Genomic DNA, 17,972 nt, shown 5'->3' with positions numbered 1-17,972 from the left:
GAATTGAGATAGAGTGTAAAACACAAAATTCAACCTCACCCTTCCTCCCTCTGCTTTGTTTCAGGCAGGGACATTTCTGGTGTACTCCCTGGGCTGGAAGGAAACCGCAGTTTGTTTTTAGAGCTTTTGCCTTGAAATCTTTCTGTCCTTCCCCAGCTCCCTTTCCTCCTTCTCATTGCCATGTCTGCAGTGAAATCAGAGGTTCAAAAGGCCAGTGACTGACAGTGTCTGAAACAGGTGGTGTTCATGACGAAGGCCTGGCGCTTTGTTTTCTCTCTGCTATGCCATATATCAGCAGTCAGCACCGTGCTTGGAGTCAGACCTGTAACTGCTCTCAATATCTGAGGCTGTGAAAAAAAATCCTGTGACGGTCCTCTGCGTGTAAGGACTTCAAAGGAATGTAAAAGGAACACAAGACTGTTCAGCATGTGTGAAACATGAGTTTAAGACATCTGATGGTCTTTTCTGTAAGTTCATTAAGATGTTAATGGAGCAGCGATATTTATCTTTTCAGCACTGGCATATTCTGAACATCAGGATTCCAGCTCCTACGTTGTTAGAGAAAAAAGATTTTTAACTATATATCTACTCAAAATACCAAATAATGCCAAGTAAAAGAACTTCTTCTGGCCCTGGAAGTGGAAATCTGTGTAGAATATCATAGAAATGGCAGTTTTTGGAGGGGAAATTTTAAAAAACTTTAGGAAACATAATGTTTTCTTTGCTCTTCTAATCTTGCCACAAAAACAGTTTAAAAAAAAGGTGCACTGTGGATTGTCTCAGGGGAGAATATGCCCATATTTTTAAGGAAGTGTTAGTGCTTGGGACAGGCCATGTGCTATACCCACTGTGGGGTGGAAGAAGATCTGGTAGGAAGATCGGTACTTTAACCAAGGGTGGACATTCTGGAGAAGGTTTCAGAAGCCTGGAGACTCCTGCATGGTCATTTGGAGCCATTTCCAGAATAAACTAAACAAAATTTCTGTCACCAACCTCGTACCAAATGGGACAGTAGTAGGTCCTACATTTGTAGCCAGGCATATTTCCTGAATGATAACTATAGACCAATTTCAGCTTTGTTTCAGAAGTTTTGGTGGATTTTTCTCCTTACAGAACAAAAATTTAGACAAAAATCACTGAAAGCAGGAACAGAACATGAGGCAAATAAGTTTTAGATTAAAAAAATGGTAAGGGAAAAAGAGCAAAACCAAGGAACTCATTAAAAAAAAAAGTTTATAGCATTACCCAACAAGTTCTTTAAAAAGGAGTATATGCAGCAGTGGGGGAAGATGTTGGAAAATTCTTTTAACTTTAGCACAATAGTGTTTGATACCTATATCATTGATTAATATGTGATAAAATGTACTAGTAGACTTCTTAGTTTTGAGAACAAGGATTGTGTGTCAGAGCAAAGAATGATAACAGAAGTACATCTTGACCTGACCACATACTCGAGATACTCTCAAGGAGAAAAGATTTGTTAGAAGATCCAGAACCACAGAAGGGAAATTTGGGGAATGCGATGTTCCCAAAAGATCACCAAAGACCCTCAAAAGACTCCTACTCATATCCAAATAAGTCCACTGAAATAATTTGCATATATGCATATATTCAAGAAATGTAATGAATATCCACCTCACTGTGGCAGAGTAGGTCACTCCCAAGCTATAATATATGGAAACTGAAGGAAAAAATACAAGCAAGCTATTTCTTTTGACAATCTGCCCTCACTTTGGAAAGGATGTGCCATCCACTGTGCTCCCTGTAATGGAACACACAGCGATGATATTTAGAAAGTTAATACGTCCAAGCAATGAAGCCATTGATTCCCATCCAAGAATTTAATCAACAGGACAAGTTTTCTTCAACTGCCATGTCTCATGAATTAATTACTGCCATTCAAGGTTCTTGTGTGTTGAAAAATGTGCTTGGTTATTTACAGGCCAAAGCAAAACACTTTCAACTGGGAGAGATGATTTGCTCTGCTAATCTGGGGCATGGTTAACCCAGGGTTTAGTCACTGAAAATAAATACCATTCTAGTAACTTCCTGAGCAGGAGGTCAGGAAGAATATCTCATTTTCTTTTTTGAGTCTAGCATCCTAATTCCAGAAGTACAATGCCTTGAAGTCCTGAGGGAAAATGCAAGCATAATAAAAGATTAGGCTACAAATTTTGTGATTCATAGATTCCTTTCCAGTCCTAATTTTGTGGAAAAGTTATGTTGCTGGACTCACTTTCTCCTTAAAGGGCAGAAGGCCAAGATGAATCTAAGGGATTCTCATTTTGTCTAATTTTTTCTAATTTTTGCCAGCTGCATGGGTCGGTCTGGTTTACCTGTAACGAGAAATGAAATTGTCGTGCTCCAGTCAACCTCTGCAGTAATGTGAGAGTTCACTGATAATGCATGTTACAGAGCTCATGCCGTACTACTCTTAGTAAGACAAGCTTTTAAGCCTGCCCTCAGTGTTCCCAGGCTTCTTTTTTTTTGTGACAAACAGGGATATGGATCTTTAAATTAGTTATCTTTAAAACAGGTTAGTTTATTTGACAGTCTTGTGCAGGTTGTTATACTGGGAAAGTCTGCTCAGATATGGTTATTATAGATGGAGAAGATATATAATCATATATAAAGGGCAATAAATAAGAAAGCTAATAACAAGTATATAAACACATTAAGATCATCAACAGGTGGCTATATAACAACTAGATCATGTTTTTTCTGTGACTCCATTTTCTCTTCATGGTTTTCCTGTTGTCAGAGGTCTGACTGGTTTTTACTGTGATTGCAGTAACATAATAAGAATTCAACCCTTCTTCTTGAAATCCTAAAATGCTGCTATAATATTGAAAAAAAAACCCATTGGTATAAGCCAAGATGACTCAAAAAAATTTATTCATATCAATAAAACTATTGTATAGCTGTCTTCCCTCCTCACCACCATATTTAAGCTGTATGCAGGTTTTGGGATGATCAGCAGTCTTGAACAACTTTCTGGCCTTTAAATCAAACTGGTAAAATAGAACATGCTCTTGATTCAAAGGTGAAAGGAGAAATCTGGCACTTACAGGAATTAAGACTGAAATATCATTATAAATGAAAGTTACTCCATTTCAGAGGACCTTTAGAGAAATTATTCTAATCTTTGTAGATTTTCTCAGCTAAAAAGGCAAAAATATTGGAACACCAGGACCTTAGAATCAGGTATTTAAACTGAATTTGGCTGACAGTTTTCACCTTGTGAGAACTTGGAGAGTAAAACAAATTCTATTCTGTGTGGAAGAGAAATTTCAACAGCATCTGACCTTTATAAAGAAAGCTGTGCCCATTTTGCTCAATCCTGTATCCTGAAAGGTCACATGGTGATAAGAGAACCTTATTATGACTAAACTGTTGAATGTATTTGTGATAAGCTGATTCTTTTCTTTCTTATCCTTCTCATTAATTAATTAATGAGACCTATTGTTGTTTCAGCCTACATGGCTGAAAGAACAACGTAATCCATGACATTAATTTAAGGAGGAGGACTTATGAAATATTTGCCTTAAACAGATATTTCAGAGACCAGGGCTTTGGCTCCACACACTGGCATTTGCATCCAGACGTAGATACAAATATATCTTAAATAATTTTCAGGATTTTGAAACAAGGTAGTAAGTACCCAAAAATTAAATAGACATTTTAAAAGCTTGCAAATGCAAGTAGACAGAGGACCTTGGAGTGTGATGAAATCATATTAAAAACTCATATTGAAATTACATTAGAAGTCCTAAAATCATGAGACTACTAGAGGAAAATCTAGGAGGAAATTTATCTTTCTGTGTGTACAATGTAATGTCAGTGATGGACAGTAAATAATGCAAATGATTGCTTAACATTACTGGCTGAGTATTCATTTTGTGATAACCACCCATTCTGGGAACTGCAAAGGAAGGGATTGAACTGTTCTCTATAAAAATACCCTAACTATTTCTTTTCAATTAATAATATTCACAAAAGAACATAGACTACCTAAAATATAGGGTTACATACCTAAAATACTTTTCTGCAGTTTTGGAAAGACTGAAATAAGTACAGAGAATCAATTAGGTAATTTTCTGCCTGTTTTGCCAAATCATAACCTAGGACCATTGCACAATAGAAGATGTGTCTGTGACAGTCAAAGCTGGAGGTATTTTTATGCAGGAGCAGCCCTAAATTTAAACATGCATTTTGGGGAACAGCAGCAAATAGAATCATAACAATTTAACCTAAGCAGGCCTGTGTTAAAAAAAACCCGACCAAAACAAAACAAAACAAAAACAAACCCAACAAAAAACCCCAACCAAACTTTATTAATCATCTGCATATACTTTTTCTTAATATACGGAAATTTATTGTTCTTTAAAGCCTTCCTGGCCTGGCTTTTTTGCTGCTGAAATATATGTACCTGATGATTATAATAAACTAAATTATGTGTACTATACAAAAAAGACCTCAGTCAGTGAGATTTAATTGACACGTGCTTCTTTTCCCAGGGAATCACCACCTTTTCAAAGAGCTTGAGAAAAATGATTTAGAGTTCTGGAAGCTGGGGCTCTCTTGGGGCTAAGAGAAGATGTTCCCCAACTGATTTAAGTGAATGGTTTTGTGGGTTGTGGAGCTATAAGCTGACCTTCTAAAATGGAAACAAAAATGTCAGACTGGATCTGAGTAATCTTAAAGGGTTAATTTTTAGCACAAAGGACAACAGTTTAGTTGAAAAATACCCACACCTGCTTCTATCTTCCAAAACTGGGAAAAGGCCTTGGGAGCAGCTGCTCTCTGCAGCATGGAAGCTCTTCTACAGAGATCCTGACTATTCTTAGGGCAGTAACAACTTTCATGCCACTATGTCAGTACAACTTGCCCGTTTGAACCAATGTGTTTTTTAAAATTTAATCAGACTGCCTGGAAAAACGAGGTCTTTCTCCCTGGGTTCATGTTCTTGGAATCACAGAATCAGTTGTTGGAAAAAACCCTTAAGAACATTGAGAACATTGAGTCCAGTCATGGAGCCAGCACTGTGAAGTACAGCACTAAACTGTGTCCCCAAGTGCCACATCTACACGTTTTTCAAATCCCTCCAGGGATGGTGACTCAACCACTTCCCTGGGCAGCCTGTTTCAATGCCTGACAACCCTTTGGGTGAAGAAAAGTTTCCTAAATTCCAATCTAAAACTCCTCTGGTGCAACTTGAGGGCATTTCCTTGTCCGGTCCCTGTTCCCTGGGAGCAGAGCCCGACCCCCCCGGCTGCCCCCTCCTGTCAGGGACTTGTGCAGAGCCACAAGGTCCCCCCTGAGCCTCCTTTGCTCCAGGCTGAGCCCCTTTCCCAGCTCCCTCAGCCGCTCCTGGGGCTCCAGAACCTTCCCCAGCTCTGTTCCCCTCTCTGAACTTGTTGGTCTTTCATGTCGTGAGGGGCCCAGAAGTGGACACAGCACTCGAGGTGTGGCCTCAGCAGTGCCCAGCACAGGGACAGTCACTGCCCTGCTCCTGCTGCCACACCACAGCTGGGACCAGCTCAGGGGCCATTGGCCTTCTTGGCCACCTGGGCACCCCTGGGCTCATGTCCAGCTGCCATCACCAGCACCCCCAGGGTCTTTTCCAGTTCTCCAGACACTTTTTCCCCAGTCTGGAGCTGCAGGGGGTTGTTGTGACCCAAGGGCAGGGCCCAGCAGTTCCCCTGGTTGTACCTCACCCCACTGGCCTCATCCCATGGATGCAGCGTGTCCAGATCCCTCTGCAGAGCCCTCCTGCCCCACAGCAGATCCTCATTCAGTGTCACCTACAAACTTACATCTTACAAGTGAGAATTCTTAGCAATTCTTGGCTTAGCAAAACAAAAAGTATCCACAGTATTCCCCTGCTCTTCATCCACCTCAAATTTCTAGCCAGAATGCAACTTCTGTCATTTGGTCCTAGAAAGAGTCTCACGGACTCTTTATTGTTTTTTGGTACCAAGGCAAGGGTGAGAGTTGAGCATGCAGAAGGACACCCATGTCATGTGCTGCTGCATGCAATGGCAAGTCTTCCCCAAAGAATGTACTGCATGACTCTGCTGAAATCTTACTTTCCTCAACTATAAAGCCAATTTTGTTTGAAATACCAAAGTCTAAATAATGTCACTTAGTGATCATTTGCTCTGATACCTTCTTTATTCTTTCCATGAACATTTTGGATTCTTCTGAGCACGCAAAACTATAGACACCACATACTAATTATTCTGTTATTCTGCTTAGCATATGAAAATGCATTCTGCATTGCATATCAAAAGCTCCTGAAGCAGCTTTCAGAAACCCTTTCTGTGCAGTGCTATTGATATTTCCAAAGAATTTCAGAAGCAGAGCAAATTACTTATTCAAGTTCTATTTGGTGCCTGCATCCAGGAGTCTTTAATATACAGAATACAGCCAAACAATCTCTCTCTTTTGCCCATTGGTGCCTAGTACTAGAAGTTTAAGACAAAGCTTAAGACAAAGTTGGTATGCAGCTAAGAAGGAAGCTAGGAATTTGTGATTTGTAACTACTATTGATACATTTCCCTTTCCTTTCTCCGTCTAAAAAAACCCTTTGGACATTTTTTCAGATGCCTGTAAGATAGCTATTTTTTCCTGAGAATCCTGACTCATTTCCTATCTTCCTGTAAATAATTTTACCCAAGAATTTGTCATCCAGTATTCTCCCTATTAACAAACCTTCAGTCTGTTTACATTCACAAATACTGCAATATGCTAAGGCTTGAAAGCAAAGAGATAAATAGCTCTGTGATCTGTTCTGAAGTGTTTTATTCCATATGCTTTTCTGAAACTGGATGATTCGGCCCCGGAAGAATAATGCCCTTAATTATTTCTTTATACATCAGGATAGGGATTCTCTCTGCTCCCTTGGCTTAGTGTCAACTCTTTCAGAAAGGAAATGATGGAAAATAAGAGCGTGCTCTGTTAGGTTTAACTGAGGTCATGGATGCATTTAAGAACACGTATTACATGACTGCCCACATGAAATGAAAGATAAGCACAGTTTTGATTATATGTGTGTATATACATTTTTTTTTTTTTTTGAAAGGAAGTGGATGTTTGGAGAATACTCATATTTCATCTAGAGATGCGACGCGCTGTATTTCACGTCATTTTCGAAAGGAAAATACAGAAGTATGGAAAGTTTCCTGCAGGGAAATACAAACCTTGGCAATACTTCTCTTTTGTGACGAATACCTGTCATAACCATTGTTATCCATTTTAGAGAGTTACACTTGAAAGGAGGCTTTTAAAAACAGAAAGTAAATAAAATGCAAAACATTACCTGTTGTGCCTCTTGTATTTTAGCTCTCTGTGTTTTGCTAAGGAAAAGCTACTCCAAAGAAATAGTCTCTTATCCAGTATCACACCATATCCCATTTGCTGCCTTGGGTTCTGCTCCATATCAAAACCCTGCTACACTGCTGCAGCAATTTTGATCTGCATTTAGTCACTTGAGGAAATAATTCCAGTTCATACCCAGCAAAGCAATCCTGGATCTGCTTTAAGTTACTTCAGCAATTGGGTTTACCTCTGTTTTTGCCTGAAAAAAAACAAGAAGAGTGCTTTGGACCAGCTACTTGCATCCTATGGTATGGTTTCACCATGTATGGAAGTGGTCCTATGTACAGAAGGCTCATTTAAAGTGTGTGACTGATTTTCTTATAATCCAGGTGCCTAAAAAGTAACCTCTTTAAATTAGAAAAACCCACAAAAATAGCCAAATCAGCCTTGCAGTTATAAAGAGAAGGGTCCTTATTTTTTACACCAGGTCTCTTTGTTGAGCTTGTTTTTGAAGTTGCTTGTGAGTGACTGATACTAAATCCACGCAGAATAAATCTGATAAATCTGATTAATTCAGAGGATAATACGACTTAAATACAGTGCAAGTACAGATTGCCAGCAATGTCATTAGTTTTAGAAAACACGTCTGTAAAATATCAAAGTTTGCAAGCATGCAGATTTAACTCACTTCTGCAACTACCAGCTTATTTCAAGCTATTAATGTGAATTTACATGTTCTGATACCCTTCCTGTGGTGCAGGGCAATTAGGTGTGTTATTCTGTGGTGATAATGGAGATCAGAGATAGCACCACGGAGAAGACAGAAATATCAGCATGACTCACCTGAATTAGAGGAATCCTACACTTTATATCTGCCTCAAACATGATTTAATTTCCCTGATATGCAACAGCTGTCGATTAAAAAAAAAAAAAAAAAAAAAAAAAGACGAACAGGCTCAGCACAGCTACAATCACAACAAACAATGACCTTGGCTTATATCTTGTAGCCATGGCAGCGGCTGAAAGGACTCTTCCCACAGTGTGTTGGGAGGAGGGTTTTAATCGCTGTTTCCCATGACTGGGTGTCTCAATGAGGGAGCAAGGCTGAAACAAAGAGTTCTGCAGTAAAGGGGGCTGTTCTGAGGCACAAGGCAATTTGTGATCACACCACAGGAACTTGGTTTCAGTCCTCCAGGGAATATGCCTGCTCCACAAGCTGCTTTTGGAGTCATAATGCTGCACCTATGAAAGGTGGTGAGGGTTTTGTATATTTGTATATGTGCAGGTTTATCAAAGGAAAAGAAGGTTTGTGAGAAGGTTTTTTAGAGTTTCCTGTTGGTTTGAGCAGGATTGTCAAGTTAAAGTCAAAACTGGAGCTTGTTCTCAGTCTGACTTTTGGGTATTTCTTTGTGCCCATTTCTTTAAATAGGGAGTGCTACTCCCATGTCTCTGCTTACAGGAATGTGGAAAAAAACTATAAATAGTTAATCCCTTTCAAAGATAAAAAAAGTGCGAGGAGGCTTTTCTGGCAGGTAAAGTGAATGGCTCACTCTTTTAAGTCAGGTAGCCGGTGCATTTTTTCTTGTATCCTCAGAGAATGCAAAAAGCACAAATACAATGGGATAAACTTGATTACCATGTTCATAGCAGATGAAAAAAATTAAAAAATGGGAAAATAGCTACTGGGGAGTTGCAAAGGAGTTTACATAACGTTACATGTGGGATTTATTTCTGTTCAGTCCATCAGGCAAGAAAATTTTCAGGTCAATCTATAGTTGGGTACCAATACTGCACATACCACAGGGTAGCTCAGAGGAGGGAGTGCACATGCTGTGCTGAAATACCCAGACACTCTCTACTCACCTTGGACACAGTTCCAGAAGTCTTTCCTTAGTTTTTTGCAGGCAAGCTCAGAAAAAAATCTGCAGGTGTCCTTTCTGGTTTTGCAGTCAGTAGTTTCTGGTGTGTGGGTATAAGAAGTGCTGAAGGTGTGTAAGACACCTGACTTGCTTATTTTACCACCTAATTTGCTTATTTTGCCGCTCTATTTAATCCAGCTCTTGAGGCTTTCCTCTTTCCATTGGATCCAAGGCTCCACGCAGAACAAGTCACCACCACCACCAGACAGATTGTTTGTTTTTTTTTTTTCTGGCAGCTCCTCTCTCACACAGCTCTTTGTAAAGCTGCTCACTTGACCTTCCTGGCAGAGTAAATTAGTAGGATCACAATAAATACCAAGTTTGATTGGAGTGAATTCCATGGTAGCCTCTCAAACTGCTTGTCTCCAGGCTGTGGGGAGCGGGAGCAGCCAGCAAGAAGCAAGGAGAGGAGTTCTGGCTACGCTCTACCTGCAAACAGGAGAGAGCACACTGTGTAAGGTGTACAAAGAAATGGCTACTTGTATGGAGTCTTTTAAATAATCCCCAAAATGTGCAAGAATTAAAATGCTAAGGAAATTCAACTTGATCTTTTGTGAAAGGAAGCTGTTCCATAACCGGCAGTTCTTGTCTGCGAGGTCTGCTTCACCAAATTTGCAAGATAAACATAAAGAAGTCAGATATAAAGCATGACCAATGTAGCAAAATGGAGGAGAGAAATGGACACTTCCCTATTATTCTGAGGGATAAAGATGGTTATTGCCAAAGGAAGTGAGTGAATTAAACCTGCAGTGGTGTGCATCCCTTGTTTTTGGGAAGCGTGTATTTAGTGTACCTGCAGTGTCAGGGCAGCAATCACCATGACAGATACACTGATACTTGTGGAAATCAAAAAAAAAAAAAAAAAAAGATTTGAGAGCACCAACGGTGTCAATGTTGTCTTTTCAAAATCTGCAGAAAAGCACAAAAATAACTGGAGTAATAAAGGAAATGGCCCTCAACACTGGATACCTAAAATAAGAACTGAGGACAAGTACTTTCCCAGAAAAGTCACAACCTCCTGCAATTACCACGCCAAGGACTCCTCCACTATATTTAATAGCTCTTGCTGGATTGTGCTTCCATTAAGCTTTTTATGGTCACTTTTTGAAAATTTTTGTATTTCCTTTTTGCTTTAGCTGAACCTGCAAGACTGCAAGACAAGCTCTGTTAGATGTGTTGCCAGATGTTTCCTAACTCTTGTATTTGAAGATACAGTCAGGTCATGCCTACCCATGTTCCCTGTGATTTGTATGGTCTGCTGCCTGAGGAGCTTCAGTGTGTATCTTCCCACTTCCATGCCACTCCTGTTCATGGATCTTATCCTTTATCTGGACTGTGTGAACCTTTTCTCATCCTGCTGCTTTTCAATACGAAGCACTCACATCTGCATGCAGAATTCAGCATGTGGCAGCTCCTGGCTTCACATTGTGGCACCAGGACGCTTTTGGTGAAACTGGGGGGATGAGGGATAGGGGAGCAGGATAACAATCCCAATTGTTTGTTTTTAAACTCATAACTGTGATACTCAGTTCCTGGATTCTGACTGTTTGAGAAGTTAATGAGCGGGCAAGCAATGCCACTTGTAAACACCCACCCTTAAAACTGGTTTTACAGCCAGTCTTGCAGAACCCAGCTAGGCAGGACTGTGCATTGTCAGTGGAACAAAGCTGCTGTGAGAGCTAAATGAAAGGTCAGAGAATGTGGCTCCATTGCTCTTTGGGAAATGCACAGTATCTACTAAATGTTGCCCCTCAAGGATGGAAGCTGCATGGAAATTCCCTTGCCTTGGGCAGAGAAGGGAGGGAAGGGAGAGGGACCTACTGCCTTTCAATGCATGTGGTCAAGAGGGAATACAGGAGGGAAGTGCCTTTACTGACCTACAGCTGCGTGACACCAGTGACTGAAGTGAGAATAGTTTCACAGGTGTTAGGGCTATAGTGGGAAATGATCACTAGTCCCAGGTGCTGTGGTGCTTGCATGTTTAGGACACAATCTGCAGAAAACCCAAAACTCGTTGGACTTCATGTGGGGAGAGGTTTACAGAGAGACAAGATGTCGTGAGAGCTGCAAGGCTGTCACTGCAGATCCACGAAGATGACAAGCAGGAACCAACTTCTCAGTTGATGGGAGCTGTTTGTTTAGTTTGTATTCCATCCTACGTTGGACAAAAATGTTTGTCTGAGCCTTTCTTCTTGCAAGAGTTAAAAAATAAAACTTAATCTGTATATTCTCCATGTATTGCCACATTTTTTAATATGAACAAATGGCAGTGTACATGTTTCAGTCGTTTGCATTTGATAGTGGAGCTTAAGTGCTTAGATGTTTAATCACCTCTGAAATATGTTTTTATTTTCTACATAATCTGCAAGAGGTTCTTTGTTTTTCCCACTCTGTAGCCTGAAATGACCCATTTGTTTAAACTAGTAAGCATGTGCAATAAATGTCAGATAGAAATTAGTTTTGTTCTGCAAGGACAGCTTATTACTTCCTGGAAGGATGTCCCTGAAAACCAATGCTGGTATTTATCAAGGTGCTGGTATTTAGAGGTTTTAAGGGTATCTAAAAATTATCTAAAAATTGCACACCTAAGCAGAACTTGCAACCCCCTGCACACCTAATTAATTTAAAGATAAATGTCAGCTTTTGAAAGTCTCACTGAGATTTCTATCCAAATCTTAAGTTATTTCAAACAAAACTGCAACATGCTTAGGTGATAGTTGCCTTGAAAGAAAAACAGCAATAAAACTGGCTAAAGCATGGGCAGTTGAAGCCACTGCACTGGTCTTCCCATTGTCAGTTCTGCAAGAGATGCACTTCTGTACACACAACAGTGAGGAAACTACACTTACAGAAAGTTATTTCAAACTTTTGCCTCCAGAAGAGCCTGCAAAACCCCAAAGCAAGTTGAAAGGGCCTGGGAGAGAGCCCATAATCAAGCCTTTTTTTCCATATTTGTTCTTCTATCCTCCATGAGATGAACCCAGTGAATGCAAAACAAAAAGGGAAAGACTTTGCATCAGTTCCAAAATTCCTAAGATCAGGCCCCATGTTCTTTAATTTAAACACAAAAGTAGAAATAAATAATGTATAAAAAATAGTCAATACCGTCGGCGGTCAGCAGAAATCCACCTGTATGAATCTGGTGTTTCCACAGGATCATGGAATGGTTTGAGTTGGAAAAGGCCTTAAATCCCATCCAGTGCCACCCCCTGCCATGGGCAGGGACACCTTCCACTGTCCCAGGCTGCTCCCAGCCCCAATGTCCAGCCTGGCCTTGGGCACTGCCAGGGATCCAGGGGCAGCCCCAGCTGCTCTGGGCACCCTGTGCCAGGGCCTGCCCACCCTCCCAGGGAGCAATTTCCTCCTAATATCCAATCTAAATCTGCCCTCTTTCAGTGTGAAGCCATTCCCCCTTGTCCTCTCCCTCCAGGCCCTTGTCAAAAGTCCCTCTCCAGCTCTCCTGGAGCCCCTTTAGGCACTGCACAGGGCTCTAAGGTCTCCCTGGAGCCTTCTCTTCTCCAGGCTGAGCACCCTCAGCCCTCCCAGCCTGTCCCCAGAGCAGAGCTGCCCCAGCCCTCTCATCCCCTTTGTGGTCCTCCTCTGGACTTGCTTGCTTTTTTATACAAACAGATAATTTTATTCACATCAAAGCAATTTTTGGGTCTCTTCTTGCTTCCTGTGTTGCTTTTGTTCTGTTTTCTCACAACTGACATATAATTTCTTTAGAGGAACCAAAACAAAGCAAAGTGCAAAGCTATTTGTCCCCTTGTGCAAACATATCCTTTCAGGGACACATTCTGTAAAAATGAACAATTATTTAATTCAAGGCTTAGGAAAAGCTTAATCATTTACTTTCTACATAGCTCTCACACTGATCTGGCAACTTATTTAGGACTTCAATGTAAACAACACCACTAGTTTTTCAACTCAGACAGCACTTTCTAAGTTTTGCAAACTCATTTATATTTTCTCATGTATCTCAACTGCCATTCCCATAAATCCCCCTCTGCATACCATTTATTTGGCTGCATCTTTGGGAATTGGTACTTTTCCATCACGTTTAAGCAGGAACAAAAAGTTGTCAAGTTCATGAGTTGTCTAATTTTCCAAGGTTACTGATAGAACACTATCATTCTCACTTTTGCTCTCACTGCCTTGTAAACACATAGGAATGAAATTAATGAGAAAAACGTTCCAATCACAAGCCAAATATTGATTAAAAGTGTTTTTTTCCCCCAAACTGTGTTCATAGCTACATTGCTGTAGTTTAGACCTACTGCCAAGGTCTTTTCTCTTTGTGCAATGCTTTCATGTGATACTTTCTTCCTTCAAGTGTTGAAATGACTCATTAGCATGTCTGTATGTATGGATGATCTCATTTCACACTAAACAAAGAGGAAAATATTTTTAAGAGTAGGGTAAAATGAGAAAAATTGTTTATTAAACAGAGAATACCTCATACCTTGTGTTCAGCTAGTTGTGACTGTGAAATAGAATAGTAGTAGACCTGTAGGCATGCTCAACTTAACATTTATATTTCTTACGATTCTTTATTTTTGAAGATATTTTCTAGTGTCCTACAGGAGCTATACAGATGGAGGGGTAGTTTTGTTTTGTTCTTCAGCCCTCTGACTTGACTAAACATTTAGCTTAACCTGCAGAATTTTTCCTTGATGAAGCAAATATGACACTGGACTCGACTGCAGAAGCAATCACAATCACAAAACCATACATTATTTTTTCTTAAATCCCAGGAAGAACAGAATGAAAGTTTTTGTGTTTAAGTAGGATGTTTCTTTCATGTCATTGCCCCGAAGGGATTCCAAAGGATAAGTCATGCTGCAAAGAGTAAGGGATGTTTTAGAGCACCAAATTCCTCTCGGGATCACATTTTCACATATATTATGTGGTGTACACGGGATGCTGGCCAATAAGGAGTGTGATATGATGCTGCTTTGGAATCTTTGGGCAGGTTCCATGCTTCTGGATTTGGTAACTAACCATGAAACAACAACCACAGCATTTGTATGCAAGTAGGCAATACAACCAACTTAGGCTCTGCTTTGCATCAGAAAACACTTACAATAAAGAGAATGAATACGAAAAAGCAACTGACTCAAAGCTCATTCAAGTCAAAGGGATTAGCAACGATGCTTAAGCTCTGTGCTTCATGAGGGCCTAGGTGATAAGTAGCAATAATCCCTTCTAAAAAATTTTAAATATTGCGCTTTGGGATTTTTGTAGGGTTGCTGTACCAAACCCACACAGGCTGCTCTGAGCGGTTCCTCAGCTCTCCTACAGCTGGCATATTTCTGGTGGGAACATCAGGGCTTTCAGAGCAGCTCCTCCCAGAGCTGTTTCCCAGCTTCACCAGTGCCTGCCTGCCTGAGTAACCTCCCTGGAGTCACCATCTCTTGTGTCTGTCAAACAGGAATGTCAGTGCTTGCTTCTCTCTGTAAAGTGCATAGAAATCTAAAGGTCTGTTTATGCTGTACCTTTCACCTGCTTTGGATCTTAGTTCTCCCAGACTCAGGGTGAAATCAGTACAAGACCCATCAAATGAAGTTGCTGTTACAGCCTTTTGTGACTATGACTATTTGAATATAGCCTGGTGGCAGTGGCTTTGAAAACGATGATTTTTCACTCCAGAAGGACTGCTTCCAAAGCAGCTTTTGCTTTCCTGTAAAGGTAAATTTGCTTCGAATTTACTTTACTCTGAATTTACTAAATTTTTACATGGCTACAGGGTAATTGTTCTTGGACTAACTGAAGTGACTCACTGCTTTATGCAAGAATCTTGCTAATTATTATAGTATATGAATTCATATTTTCTGTCATAATCTTAGTTATGCCTTGTCAGAAAATTGGTTTTCAAGCTCATGAATACTGTCACATGTCTGGAAAGACCAAACTGGATCAACATAAGTGTTTTACTTTAATAAATGTGAAACATTTTATTTGGAATTCAAGTCCCTTTGAAACACTGTGAGAAAATCCAAAAGCAAATAATTATTTTGAAATTATCAATAAAACATACATTTAAAATATCAAAATGGGCCTTTGGATACTTTTTAACACTTTCTAATATATATTTTTGCAAACAACCACAAGAAAATTAGATCAAAAGTGCTATGATTTGTTTAACAAAGAAATTCCTGTCACAGCAGCTTTCTCTAGTGGAAAATAATTTAGAACTTTTTTCTACCAACCTTCAATTTGATGCTGTACAGTACCAGCAGCCTCCTAAAGTCTAGAGGGGGCCAAGGGGATGTATCATCTCATGGCATGTGACAAAATTAAACTGTCAGTTGAATGGTGTCCATTCAGTGTTTTAATATCTCATAATGTCCTTCACACAACTGACTTTCTGTGTCCTAAAATGATACAAAGTCTACCTAGACTTTCCTCACCAAACTGTGATTAAGTGAAATAAGTTATGGATCTTAAAGAAGATGTAGTAAAAAATATTTAAATATGATCACAAGTGGCAGCTGGGAGACACTAATTCAGTCTCTAGGAGAGACTGTGGAGTCTGGGGCAGAGTCTCTAAATTATCTATATAACAGAGAGACTGCTGCTGTTGTGAGGAAGGATTGCACTCCTGAAGATAAAAGCTGTCCTTATAGACTGCAGAGAATGAATGAGATTTCATGTTGTAAAAAGTTTTATACTCAGAAAATGGTAGAAACAACAATCAAAAGTCTTCCCTGAGCTCACAAAAAGCTCCCCCCTTACTTTGCAAGGAGTGACATCCCTCCCCTTTCTCCCACCTTGAGCTGCTGATGAGCTGTGGTCAGGACCATTCCTCTGACCATACTGTGGGATTTAATCATCTGAGGAGGAAGAAGGAAAGTGCTTGGACAGCAGCTCTGACTGACCCATAGATTTTGTGAGGCTCTTGGTCAGCTCAGTGGCATTCTGCACAGGGGTCAGACACAGCGTGGCTCTAGATTTATAGAAATTTCTCTTAAAAAAAAATCTTCTCTGTCCCCAAGGATTATTCCCACCCTGCTGTCTGAGTGAGGTAGAACAGCAACTGGTATTTCCACTTCCTTTTTTTCAGCCAGCTACGGGCATGAGAGAAAGTACAGATCTCGTGCTTTCTCATGCAGTTTTGTAGTCTTCACATCCTTAGGGAATTTGTCCACTTGGCTGGCATTATCACACCACAGTTTGCCTAGGTTGTCTTTTTTCGTGTCATAAACATTTACAAAGTGTTAATGAAATGTGTTCCAGACAAATAAAAGGCACTGGGAACAAAACTGAGAGAATATCTAAGAAATTTCCCAGGTTAGCTTTGCAATAATTTTGCAGTGAATTAAAAAATTAGGACACACAAAGAGAAATGCATAGTCTGATATTTCTTCCTTTAAGTGCAGTTGCTTAGTAACTTTGAACTCCAGAATTTCTGTTTATTTTTCAGTGCTTTCCCTAATGAGTGTGGTGGCTGAATTCTTTCCAGTTTGACCGACACCTTGGCTCCCTCACCCAAGGTTATTCATACCTTGCTAATTGTATGATTAAACTTATCATTAAGGCTCAGCTTCCTGACTTGGCTTTGAAATTTGCCCATTTTCAGCTTCTAAATGATACAATTAAGCAGCAGAAGTTCTGCTTATTGCTGAATGCAATATACAATTGCTATGGTATATTTCACTTCTGAGAACTGTGCGGACATTATCTGGCTTGATATCACATTATGAACTCAGTATTTTTGGTTAAGAAACCTCCATTTCCCAGAAGTTTCAGTGAGATTTATCCTGACATTACTGCCATTTGGTACATCTGACAAAAACTTTTAAGAAATTTTAGCAAGGAGAATAGCCTTGGACTCCAAATCTGCTACCAACTGCTGCATCTTCTTTTCACTTTGCTCTGAAGATTGTTCCAGTTGCTTTACCTTCTAACACTACAGTGAAACCTGAGTAGATGACAGCAGAATGAAGCAGAACCTAATGTCTCTCTCCCCGACTGGTCTGAGATCTCTACAGACCCATTCTGGCAGGCTTTCCTTTAAAATAAACTTTAAAAAAAAGGTCTGTTCAATTTCACTTGGCATAGGTGAGAAATTTCCTTTTCCTCTGGTCACTTTGCTACTCATATTCCTATAAAAGTTAAAAAAAAAACCAAAACAAACCTAGGTTAAAGAGCTGTGACTGAAGCTGACAAGTGTGAATTTCCTGCTGGAAAACTCAAGTTAAAACTTTGAGCAGCTGTGTCTGAGGAGTTCTAATTATCTTTTATTTATAATTTTTAGCACTGTATATTTTGATACCAGTTATGTGAAGACAGATTGCTATCCGTGCTGCAAACAGCTGACAACTATCATGATACTGAGAGAGAGGAATTGGGAAGAGATCTTGAACCTTTAAGGTTTACCATAGAATGAGGTTGAATAGTTGATGATTTACTGGCTTCTTAAACAATGAAAAAGGTGAACGTCTTCAAATCCAGTATCCAACTTTTTTTCCATACTCTTTTCCTAGAGGAAAGTTACAGAACAAAAAGGGGAAGGAAGGAGAGCACATGAAATATGGCAAGTATAGGGTTCACAGAAATTATGTATTCTCAACTTCAGAAACAAAATGTGAGTTGTAAAAGAATCACTGCAAGTGTTCTGACATCTAAATACAATACACATGGGTGAAAGCCAGATTTTTAAGGGGATTTAAACACCTAAACCAGTGTGGGTAACACTATTTTTTTGGCTGCCACCTTGACCTAAAGTACCTT

The 17,972-nt window shown here is 39.9% G+C and overlaps 1 long non-coding RNA gene across 1 annotated transcript; it reads left to right on the top strand.

Moving 5' to 3' along the window:
• The first annotated feature begins 8,491 nt into the window (after positions 1-8,491).
• LOC138103435 (uncharacterized) lies at positions 8,492-11,473 on the top strand. The gene is made up of 2 exons (XR_011147728.1): positions 8,492-8,571; positions 9,378-11,473. It is a non-coding gene; the product is annotated as an uncharacterized lncRNA (long non-coding RNA).
• Positions 11,474-17,972: the final 6,499 nt, after the last annotated feature.

The sequence above is a fragment of the Aphelocoma coerulescens genome (assembly GCF_041296385.1).
Source record: "Aphelocoma coerulescens isolate FSJ_1873_10779 chromosome Z unlocalized genomic scaffold, UR_Acoe_1.0 ChrZ, whole genome shotgun sequence".
Classification (NCBI taxonomy): domain Eukaryota; kingdom Metazoa; phylum Chordata; class Aves; order Passeriformes; family Corvidae; genus Aphelocoma; species Aphelocoma coerulescens.
This window is presented reverse-complemented; position numbering and strand designations above follow the sequence as displayed.